This window comes from Ictidomys tridecemlineatus, chromosome 11, assembly GCF_052094955.1.
Source record: "Ictidomys tridecemlineatus isolate mIctTri1 chromosome 11, mIctTri1.hap1, whole genome shotgun sequence".
In the NCBI taxonomy this organism is placed as follows: Eukaryota; Metazoa; Chordata; class Mammalia; order Rodentia; family Sciuridae; genus Ictidomys; species Ictidomys tridecemlineatus.
The window spans coordinates 94,508,391-94,520,376 of NC_135487.1; the positions used below are offsets into that span (position 1 = coordinate 94,508,391).

The 11,986-nt window shown below is 36.6% G+C and overlaps 1 pseudogene; it reads right to left on the reverse strand.

Moving 5' to 3' along the window:
- Positions 1-1,108, reverse strand: LOC110597080 (pantothenate kinase 2, mitochondrial pseudogene; annotated as a pseudogene).
- Positions 1,109-11,986: the final 10,878 nt, after the last annotated feature.

The window sequence follows — 11,986 nt, forward strand, 5'->3', positions numbered from 1 at the left end:
TCAGGGAATCTTCAACAGTTCCAGGATTGCTCCAACAGCTCCAAAATAACCCTCATGTTCTAAAAAAAGTGCTTACAACTGTCTCTTGGACCAATAATCCAAAGCATATGCCAAAGCTGCATGGCAATGGTGTTAATTCTCAAAAAATTTTCAACAAATACTACCTGGTTAATGTTCTCAAAGCTACAGCCAAGCCTGACAATCCAAACCTCTCATAATCTTCTCCATAAATATCTCACACTAGTTTATCCACTTTGGTGCTACCTCCACAAGATACCATTTCAAGAGCTTCTTCAAAAGTGGTACAGCCAGTAAGAAGACAGCAGAGACCAAAAATATCTCCTCCTCTAAGACTTGTGCCTGTGACCCTCTTGTAATTATCTTTGGAGTACACTGCTAAAATGCTAACCCCTGAGCCAATGTTCACCAGAAGCAGAGGACGTGGGTTTTTCAACTCAAATGGTAACTTCTGTCATTTTTCAGAATCAGCAGGATTTTCAAAGTAATAGCACTGTGGTAGTCCATTGAAACCAACTAAGTCAATACATAAAATTCCTTGGATTAAGCAGTCTAGTTCATGCAGTTTGCAAAGCTGAAGACCACCTATCTTTGCATCCACACAGAGTAAGGGCCTTCAGCTCCAGGTGCAAGTCCCTAATGCCCCTGGACCCATAAGCCACATTGGAGGTCAAGTACTTTCAAATGCTTTGAAGACTCTCCACTTCTTCCTCTTCTTCTTCAGCAGTGATGTCTTTGGGTTCAAAATAAACAAGCCTGACAAGGGTTCCACCAATATCCAAGCCAAACCATGGAAAAAGCGGCTACTTTTTCTGGAGGCTTTCGACCTCTGAGCCAGAGACCCAGGCAGGGCTGCTGTAGGATTTGAGCCCATGGGGCCTCACACCATCTGTTGAAGCCCAACAGCAGGCACTGACAGGCTGCTCACCAGAGGCCACAGTGACCCGTGCCTCTGCCCTTCGGAGCCTGTGGGCGCTGGCTCCCCAGCCCAAGAGGGTGAGGTAGAGGCTGCCCTGCCATGGTGCTCCAGGGGCAAGCCGATCTGGCCGGCCCCCATTGGCAGCCCCCACCGCTGCCCCCCTACTAGCCAGCCCCCCTAGGACTGCAATCCTCCTGCCTCCTCAGAGGCAGTCCTGCCGGAGTCTCTGGATATGCTTTGATGAGGCAATTGGACCTTTTCTCCTTTCTTCCATCTTCCACATGCTTGTACCTGAACCCTCACATGTTCTTTCAGCTGTATTTTTGTTTTTTCATTTCAAGGTCAATGCCAAATTCATTCTTAGACCCATCTTTCATATGTTCCTTATAGGTTGATCCTCAAAATTGAAAATTAGTGCTTTCCCTAATTTATATTATTGTGTCTTTTTAACTATCATTTACTGCATAGTCAAATAATGTCCAACAATTACTTTTCTTTTTATAGATTTAAGGTTATGATCTCTAGAATCCTTGAAGAAAAATGTTCTAGTGCCCAAATTAAATAAATTCTCTTTTTATCATTTCAGAAATAAGTTAAGATGATGCTGTATTTTAATGGGATTTGTTTTTGTATCATGACTTATTTTACACAATTTTTATTGTTTGTGTTTCCTGAAATTTCTATTTGTCTTTCTTTTACTTTTACTGAGAAAAGATTTATTTACTACATCATGGATATCACACATTTCCATAATTATTCAATCTTTAATGTAGACCACATTTCATTTTTGTTCTTGAAAACTTTGTATTTGGGGGCCAACTGGCTTCCTATACTGATTTAGATTGTTTAGCAAAATCCATGCACAACTCTCAACCTGGAATTTTTTTTTATTAATCTTAACTCCTAATTCCACTCCCTCATATTCTACATCATTATTGGTTTGTACCTCACTTCTATGGAATATATCCAAAGGCATACTGAACAGAAACAAACACATAGAAGGGAGATGAAATATCTGAGCACTTGCAATTTTGAAAATGTCTTTCACATGCCTTTATGTTTATTTATAGTTTGGTAGAGCACAATGTTGAGAGTCAAAACCAAGTCAAGTTGGCACCTGGCACGTTGCCAGGGGGAGTGGTTTGAGAAGTAATGCCAGCAAGCCATTTAGATGATGCAGATTTCTTAATGACTGACTGCTGTGTCTAATGATGTTAATTAAGTTAAGCTGTGTATAATTATTAAGATGATGAGGATTCCTTATTAGTTGACTGCTGTATCTAGTTTAAATTAATTAAGTAAAGCTGTGTGTAATTAGTTGGGTATATATACTTCTCTGACTCATAATAAAGTGGCTCCCATTGTATCAACCTTCACAAATTTCTTGTAACCATCCACCCCCCACCCCACCCCCGTTATTTTGCCCAGCCAGACTTTGATAGATGGTGGCCTGTATGGGGAGCCCTGGGACACTTGGGGGTAAGTGAAAAGGAAAAGCTGCCCATCCCTAGTGATAGGACGGGAGCAAATCTGCTCATCCCTATAAGTAGATAGGACAAGAGGAAGGATGGACATTTTGAGAAAATGGAGAGGATTAATACAGTATGTTTGTGTCTTGTTTTGTCTTGGTTTGTTGTATTGTCTTTGTTACGAAAATCTGGAAGGGGTGTTAAGTAAATTGCTAAGGGAAGGAGCCACCCTAGTGGAACCAAGAACAGTTAGGGCAGCACAAAATTGTATATTCAAAGTTTTTTCCTCCTCAGAATGGTGAAGACATTGTTTCATTCTCTTCTAGCACAGAGTGTTCCCAATAAGAAGTTTGATGCCAGTTTATTATTGTTTCTTGGTAACTGACCTCTTTTTCCTCTTTCTCTCTAGAAAAAAATCTACTTTTCCTATGTTTATTGCAGCACTGTGCACAATAGCCTAGATATGAAATAAACCTAAATGTCCACCAGGAGGTAAATGGATCAAGAAAATATGGTATGTACACAATGGAAATTCTATTCAGCCATAAAAAAGAAGAAAATCCTGCCATTTGCAACAACAGAGATGAGCGTATAAGGCATTATGCTCACTGAAATGAGTTTATTACAGAAAGACATATTCTGCAATATTCCACTTCCAAGAGATTCCTAAAATAGTCAAATTTGTAAAAGCAGAAATATAATTGTGGCTGCCAGGTACTGGGGGAGGGGAAATGGGCAGTTTGTGTTCCATGCTAGAAAGTTTCAGTGAACCAGGATAAGTAAGTTCTAGAGATCTGCTGTACAACACTGTGCTTGCAGTGAACACATTGTCCCACAAACTTAAAATGTAGTAAAAAAAGTAGACCTCATCTTATATGTTCTTACTACAGTAAAATATAAAAATAAAAATAAAATCCTTTCTCTAATCATTTGGTGTTCTAAAATTTCATGGTAACGTGACATAGTCTTTTTTTTTTCCCTTGGTACACATTTATCCCCTTTATTAAGAATAGTTATGTCCTTAACTTTTGAGGAGATCTCTCTATAATTTTTATCATTTTATTCTTCCTTATTTTTATTTTTTCTCTATTCTTTAAAAAAATTTTTAAGTATTGATTATTTCTTATTTGTATTTGGACACATTATCTTTATTTCATTCTTATGTGGTGCTGAGGATCGAATCCAGGGCCTCACACATGCACCTCAGACATGCTAGGCGAGTGCTCTACTGCTGAGCCACAACCCCAGGCCCAACATTTTTTGTGTGTGTTTGTGTGTGTGTGTGTGTGTGTGTGTGTGTGTGTTTGTGTGTGTGTGTGTGATTCTAGGGATTGAAGCCAGGGCCTTGTGCATGTGAGACAAGCACTCTACCAACTGAGTTATATCCCCAGCTATTTTTCTTCTCTATTCTATTTGCTGGATTTTTTAACTTAAGAATTTATTTTCTTTGTTTCACCTTCTCTGAGGCTCTCTTTTTCTAATATTTTGATTTATGTTCTAGAAGGGGTCCTAGTCTTTGTCTTTCAACACTTCAATTTTATTTGGGGGGTTACTGGGAATTGCACCTAGGGGTAATTTACCACTAAATTACCTACCCAGTCCTATTTATGTTTTTATTTTAAGACATGGTCTTACTAAGTTGCTGGAGCTTGTCTGAAACTTGTGATCCTCCTGTATGAGCCTCCTGCATCCCTGAGATTGCAGGTATGTGCTACAAAAACTGGCACACTGACCCATGAACTTTCAGTGGATTTTTTAAATTTTAGCAATCATATGCTTAGTTTACAAGACTTTCCTTTTGTATTTTATTTTTCTCTGTGTTTGGGGAGCACGGTGAGGAGTAGGATTATCTAGGGCTAATTTTGTGGAAGTAATTAATATATTTTCAAATTTCTCTAAGAATACAAATTTAAATATTTTAGATTTTTTTTTCTATTTTTACAAGCCTACAATCTCTGTTCTTCTTTCTGGATTAATAAATCTTGGATTTGTTTGTTTATTCTGCTTATTTTCTTTGTCTTTCAACACTTCAATTTTATTCAGGGAGTTACTGGGGATTGAACCTAGGGGAACTTTACCACTAAACTGGATCTTTAGTTGTCCATCATATTTAAGAATTAGACTTTCCTAGAGAGCTTTTCAGACTTTTTTACTATTGAATATATAGGTCTTTCCTCCTACAAGTTAAGTGTCTGTGCTGCGAGCTTCATGTACATGGGAAGGATAACTAATTATAATAATGCTGGTTACCAAAATAAGCCTCAAAACTTCATTGGTTTTCTATGATATTTGCTTGTTTCTCAACTGCAGCATAGTTCAGATGTTCCTGATTCATGGGTGGCTTTTCCTCATGTAGTGACTCAGAGACCCAGGCTCCTTCAACTGATGCTACAGCCATCTTTGACCTTCATGGCTTCTGCTTCTGGCTGGCACAGGGTGAGTGAGAATGTGAAAAGGCACTTTTTCTTTCTTTATTCCTTCCTTTCTTTCCCACTTCCTCCCCACCACCCCATCATCCACTGGGTAAAGAACCCATGGCCTCACAAATGTTTAGCATGTGCTGTACCATTGTTCTACATCCCAGCTCCACAGTTGCTTTCTTAAAAGCCCTGGCCTGAATGTGACACACACACCACTTCTACTCACATTCCATGTAGTTAAATAGCTACATTTGGATATAAGGGAGGCCAGAAAATGAAATGCCCAGTCTGGTAGTCCCTTCCCAGAAAAGCATCAGGTTAAGGAATGAGGAAGTCAAGTTCTTGTTACATAGCTAAACACAGCTTTTTAATATATATATTTAAATTGTGGATGGACAAATACCTTTATTTAATTAATTAATTTGTTGATTTTTATGTGGTACTGAGGATCAAACCTAGTGCCTCACACATGCCTCATAAGTGTGCTACCACTGAGCCATAACCCTAGCCCCAGCTAACCACAGTGATAATAAACAGATTTACTCCTAGTTGCCTTAATCTTGAGGTTAGAATGTTGATTACTTTTATTTTTGCAGGGAGAGGTTCGAAACTCCAAAGAAAAAGGCAGAGGGCTTTACTGAGGACATTGATGTCCATCCTCAGCATACCTAATTCTCCTCAGTTTATTCTGTTTTTAAGAAGAAGAAAACTTATTTTATTTTTTCCAGACGTGAAATGCTAGTTGGTATTTCATGTATTTAAAAATTGCAGAGGAAGGCATGAAGTATATGCAGACAACGGGTGCCACATATGCTAGACCCACTTTCAAACAATCCTTCCATTTTAGCCTCTTAGCTCCCTGCCTTTAAAGGCACCTGAAAACTGAGCCTGAAGCTTCTTTGGGTTTCTGCCATGGAGACTTATCTCTCCTACACTAAAATCACTTCCTGCATATTCTATCCTGCACTGGCAATTCTACTGCTTTCCTTGGTGTTCTGAGTTAATTCCCATTTATCATTAGGCCTTAGAAACGTAAGGAAAGAGAAGTCTTCTGCTGGGTCTTGAAACGCTAGAAGTTTTCTTGCAGGAATGTTTCATGTATTAAACCACAGTTTGATTTGGGTATATTATCTTTAAAAGGTCACTTCTCTGTCTGCTCAATTGTTTTAAAGCATGTTCAGAACTAGCAGCTCAGACTACTAATTTTGGGTTTTCATCAGGGAGCATGGCTCCTAGAGTCTCTCATCCTCTCTACCAAAAGGCCAGAAGGAGGGTGATATTTGAAGTGTGTTTAGAGGACATTTGTTTCAATTCTTTAACCTCTATTCTTCAAATAAATTGGAACAATCATTGGCATACTCTTAGCCATAACTACATTGAATGAGTTGTGTTCAACTTTATGACATTTATTTTAACAAAACAAAATAGTACCCTTATTAAGCCTGTTATTATGATTATTTTAGGAATTTTTAAGAGACATTATCTGCTATCTTTATCTTTCAGAAAGATTTTTTTCAAACAACTCTTTACTACAAAAACTTGACTTTTTTTCAAAACCCAGATGCATTCCCTTTTTTCTGATAATGAGAATTGTACAATTCATTGTAGAGTCATGTGCTGAATGCAGATGCTTTGATCAACAAGACAAACCATATATGTGGTAGCTAGAAGATACAGCTTAGTGTGTAGTGGTGCTATGCCACCTAGGTTTGTGTATGTGCACTCTGGTGTTCACTCAATAACATTTTCTAAGGATTTGTTTTTAAAATACATCTGTGTCATTAAGCAACATGATGGCATTTCCCTTTATCATTTTTTTAAAGTTCTTTAGTCTTGATTTTATTCTCTGAAAACTCTAAAAGTGTATCTAAGATCATGTGAATTCAGGGCTGTGGTTGTAGCTCAGTGGTAGAGAACTTGCCTGGCACATGTGAGGCACTGGATTTGAGCCTCAGCACCACATAAAAATAAATAAATAAATAAACAAACAAATAAATAAATAAATAAATACAGGTGTTTTGTCCATCTACAACTAAAAAAAAAAAAAAAAAGAAAAAAAAGAAGATAATATAAATTGAGGTAGAACTGGGTTGGTAATTTGTTTCATACTTTACCTGGCTGCAATTCTCAAATGGGGACAGGCTAAAGGTGTGAAGGGTGAAGAGTGTTCTGTGATTATTTAAGACTTTTTAAATTTAATATATGGTACAATTTTAACATACTTTGTTTCTTACTCATTTTATAAATGTAAACATAAATTAAAATATACATTAACTAGAAATCTACTTGAGAAATTTGTGGGTATTTTTTAACCTTGCAATAATGTGAGCATAATTCTTACATAATAGAACTTTTTGGACTCTACTTATAGTAAGATTTTACTATATCTTCCTTTACTTAATTATTCTACAGGGTTAATATACTGTACACACTATTTGTTGACAATGATCAGCATACATTTTATGTTATACATATTTTATATTGAATGGGTTATTTTATTATATACTTCAAAACTCCTGTACAAGATAACATAAATAATATGAATATGAAAATAAAGTAAATTAAAAAATTTAGTTGAGTACATTTTGGTATGTATCTATTTTGAATATAATATTTTTGGTACTCATTTCCATAGAGAAAATACTTTTCTTTTTTTTAAAGATTTCTTTGAAGACATACAAAATAGCCTTACTATTTGTAGTGAATTGAAGAAGGAATCTGCAAAATTCATGTCCATTGGAACCTCAGAATATGATCTTGTTTAGAAATAAGGTCTTTGCAAATGTAATTAGTTAAGATGAGGCCATAGAGGATTAGGATTGGCCCCCAAATTCAATGATTGGTGATCTCATAAGAAGGTCATGGGAAGACACAGATAAACCTATAGGGTGAATACCTTTTATGACAAAGTCAAGGATTAAAGTGATGCAGCTAAAAGTTAAAGAAAACCAAGGATTGCTGGCAACCACCAGAAGTTAGAAAAGGGGCTGGAAACAGAATCTCCTCTGAGCCTTTAGAAGCAACTCACTCTGTCAACACCTTTATTTTGATCTTCTGCCTTCTGAATTAGGACAGAGTAATTTTCTATTGTCTTAAGTCATGGGGTTTTTGGTAATTTGTTACAGAAATCCTAGGAAACTGCCCTAGCTCAAATTTAACACATCTTCTTCTGTGAATACTTATAAGTTGAGAATTTACAGGAGCTCCACAAATAACTGCTAGCTGATAACTTTCCGAATGAGAGTTAGCCTACTCACTGGTACCTAGAGGAGCATTTCCACAGTAATCTTAAAGAAAACATTATCATGAAGAAAAGCCATTTGTCTTCTTCGTTTTCATAGAAAACACACTGAGGATTAATATAAAATGCTTTAGTGTAATTTCAAAAGCTTTGATCACATGAATATTTTTATATTAATTATACTCAAAGGAGATGACATAAATGAAGGTTGTCAAATTTTATGTTGCAAAGAGATGCTACTCACAAGTAATTTGAAAAAAAATTTTATTCTTCTGTCAAAACCCACAGCTGGTGCCCATATTGTGTTTTATTAATTAATCTTGCGAAGATACCAATAAGAAAAAAGTGATCTACAATACTTATGAGAAAAAAAAAAAGATTAAATGTATTTTCTTGAATGATGAATTTTCATGATTTTATAACATGAAGAAAAAATATAAAAAAATGTTAAATGCCACAGAAATAAATTAAAATTATTATTTTTAAATAATATTTTTTAGTTGTCAATAAACTTTTATTTTATTTATTTTTATGTGGTGATGAGAGTTGAACCAGATACCTCATACCTGCTAGGCAAGTGCTCTACCACTGAACTACAACCCCAGCCCCACAAAATTGTTATTTTTGTCAAGTCATGAGTGTATTTTATTCAGAATGAGTTTGCACAATTTGTATATTCATAGTTAAATGTGTCATTGAGTCTGGGGAAAAAAAAAAACACTTGGTTGAATAAATTACTTTTATAAAAAAAGGCCTACAACATGGTCCACAGAGGCTTACTCAAGCTGTCATTTTGGTGTTCTGTTGCCCTCTACTGATCAGAGAGACAAATTACAGTTAGCCCTTTTCTCTACAAAAGTTGATTTATTTTCTACAGGTAAAAAATAATAATAATAATAAAAAAATTTGTTCATTTGCTTAATCAACTACTTAAGTTCAGAAATAAATAGATAATACTGGAAATTATAATACATAAATTCATCTGTTTATGTCTCTGTAAACTCCTCAATGGTAGGGACTCCTTGTTTTATCTTCATATTTCTGGCAGCCAAAATACTGTTTAGCATGGTATTGTACTCAATAAATATTAGGTAAAGAAAATGCTGAGGCAATCTGTGCAATTATTCATGTATTCATTTATCATTTTTATGAAATTCCTTATTATAAATATTATTACCCTATATTTATAAAATTAGTAAAATTTTTTCTAATATATTAATTCTATAAAAAATTAAAGTTATTTTAACATCAATATTACTCACCATTTCAAACCCTTTATTTGTAGATATTTTGACTGTGGTTTTACATGGGTACTTTTGTGGCTATGTTATTCTTTTTAGTTAATTGGAGATTTTTTGCTGGTTAGTTAGGATCAACTGTGGGAGGCAGAAAACATGAAAATACTAGTGACTTAAGATCTGAGTTTGTTTATGTTACACAAAAATCTGTGTATATCAGGTCTGACATGAAGTTTCCATTGACCACAGGATCCTGACTCCTTCTGTCTTATAGCTCTGTCATGTATCAGCCATGTGTACTAAGTGTTATGAAGAGACACAGAGCCTCTGTGAAAGTGCATTAGGACGTCTGTATGCCACATCAGAGTGGAGATTGGCATATGGGTATTCTGACAGAAGATGTGACGTAGTGGTCCATTACAACTGTATAAGATTGGTGTGCCCAATGCTTTTTTATTTTTTATTTATAGACAGAGTCTTCATAATTTGCTTTAGGACCTCACTATGCAGAGTCTAGCTTTGAACTTGTGATTCTTCTGCTTCAGCCTCCAAAGCTGCTGGGATTATACGCATGTGTCAAGGCTGGTGTGCTCAATTCTGAGCTACATGATGCACAATAAATTTCAGAAATTGATATCCTATAAATTCATAGCCCCAAATTGGTACTCATAGAGCCCAAATATCTTGTTATTTTTTGTTGTTGTTGTTACATAGCCTTCTCATTCTTCACAGTAATGATCCTGAATCTCTTATTTCCTCAAATTTCTGGTCCTCACATTCTGTTCTTCTGATACTTTCTGCTTCACATTCTTACATCCTCATTTTTGCCATAGTTCTTCATTTTTCATTTAAGAAATGGAAGCTACTGAATGGGCCCTTTCTCCGCAAGGTCATCTTTTTTTCTACTATCATATCTCCAAACTCTCAATAGAGTTTGCAGCTATTTTGTTTTCCTTTATTGCATTGAAGGAGGAGTATCTACAGCCGAAGACAGCTACAGGTGTGAATAAAGAGAATTGGATTTTCTCAAGAACAGGGTTTTAAAATGAGTAAGAAAAATGGATTATAGAGCAGGGAATAAAGGGATATGTAAGATACTGATTAAGATGATGGATCTTGGAATCTAAGTGGGACTAAAGAGAGAAATGAGGACATGATGAAGTGAGGTCTGTGACAATATGGAAACATTAATAGATTGTAGGTCCCATGAGGTCCTTTTCTTTGACTATTATTTGTCTTCTTATTGATTTATAGAATTCCTTTTGTATTCTGAGCACCAACTTTTGTTGGTTGTAAGGTTTGCATTTTCATTCTATCTGGGGGTTTTCCAAAAAAATTTATTATATATTTTGATGCACAGATGTTTTAAACTTTACCAAATTTATATTTTATGATTTGTTTTCTATGTTTGAATTTAGAACTCCTTTTCCATACTGAGGTTTTAAAGGTTTAATTTAAATCTAGGAGATTAAAATTCTCCTAGAATTTAAATGTTCACCTTTTTACATTTAGATCTTCACCTGAAATGTATTTTTATTTTTAGTCTTTAATGCTCATTTACTGATTTCTGCCCCATCAATTCATCAAAGATGCTTAAAAAATGCTGATGCTTTTTTATTTTAGGCCAAATTCAGAAGACACAATTGAGGAAGGTCTCCAAATTTCCTTGTTCAGCTACTCTGAATATGTGAACATATATTTATATATCGTATACATTTGAATTTGTCAATTCATGTTACATATGAGATGCACACACACATGCACACACACACACATACACACACTAGGATTTTGTTTAGATACATACACATGCATATATATTCATATATATGTAATACACATGCACACACACACACACACACACACACAAGCAGAAAACAACATTATTACTTATTGGGTATTATATGTGCATATATATGTCTCCCTTTGCCCAGGAGAACCACATGGAAGCTTATCTACAGCAACCTTGATTTTGAGCACAACTGAATAAAACAACCACCTCATAAACACAACCACTCAGCCATTTTAGAGGCTGAATCAAAATTGTGTGGGACTTTCCGGCCAAACACAACTAGAGGGAACAATGTGGTCCTCAGCTGAGACCTGAGTGGCCTCAGGATGGGCAGGGCCACAGCCTTCAGACCCCTGCGTTCTGCCGGCTGTTGCAGTGCTGTGGAGGCCCCCTGATGCCTGCTACCCAGCTACAGGGCTGGGGCTCTCCTTCCTTTTCAGGCTCTTTGGCACTCTGCCACCATGCCGCGAGATGGTGTGGGGCTTTCTGCTGTCCCTGGTGGCCGGTAGGACGAAACCTACCGCGTTTTTGAAGAGCTATTCCTGCAGCTGGTAGGTCATGGGTATGGGATGAAGAACTGCCAAGAGTTTTGGAAACCACGCGCATCCCTCTGATGGAGAACAGCAAGGTGGGGCGTGGTGGCTTCTGGATGGCAGGGGGCTGGGGAAGGCCGCTCGAGGCCTCTCCATCCTTCCCAGCTCTCCTCAGGGCCTCAGATGTTCTTTTCCAGTGAGTAGCTTCCTGTTAATGATGGGGCTCTGGGAACACCTGGTGCAAGTTCATGTTCTATTAGTGAGCTGCTCTGTGAAATGCACAGGAAACCTTACTGTTCTGCCTGAGGGGCCAGCACCACCCAAATACATAGAAGGCAACAAGAACAAACTAAGCC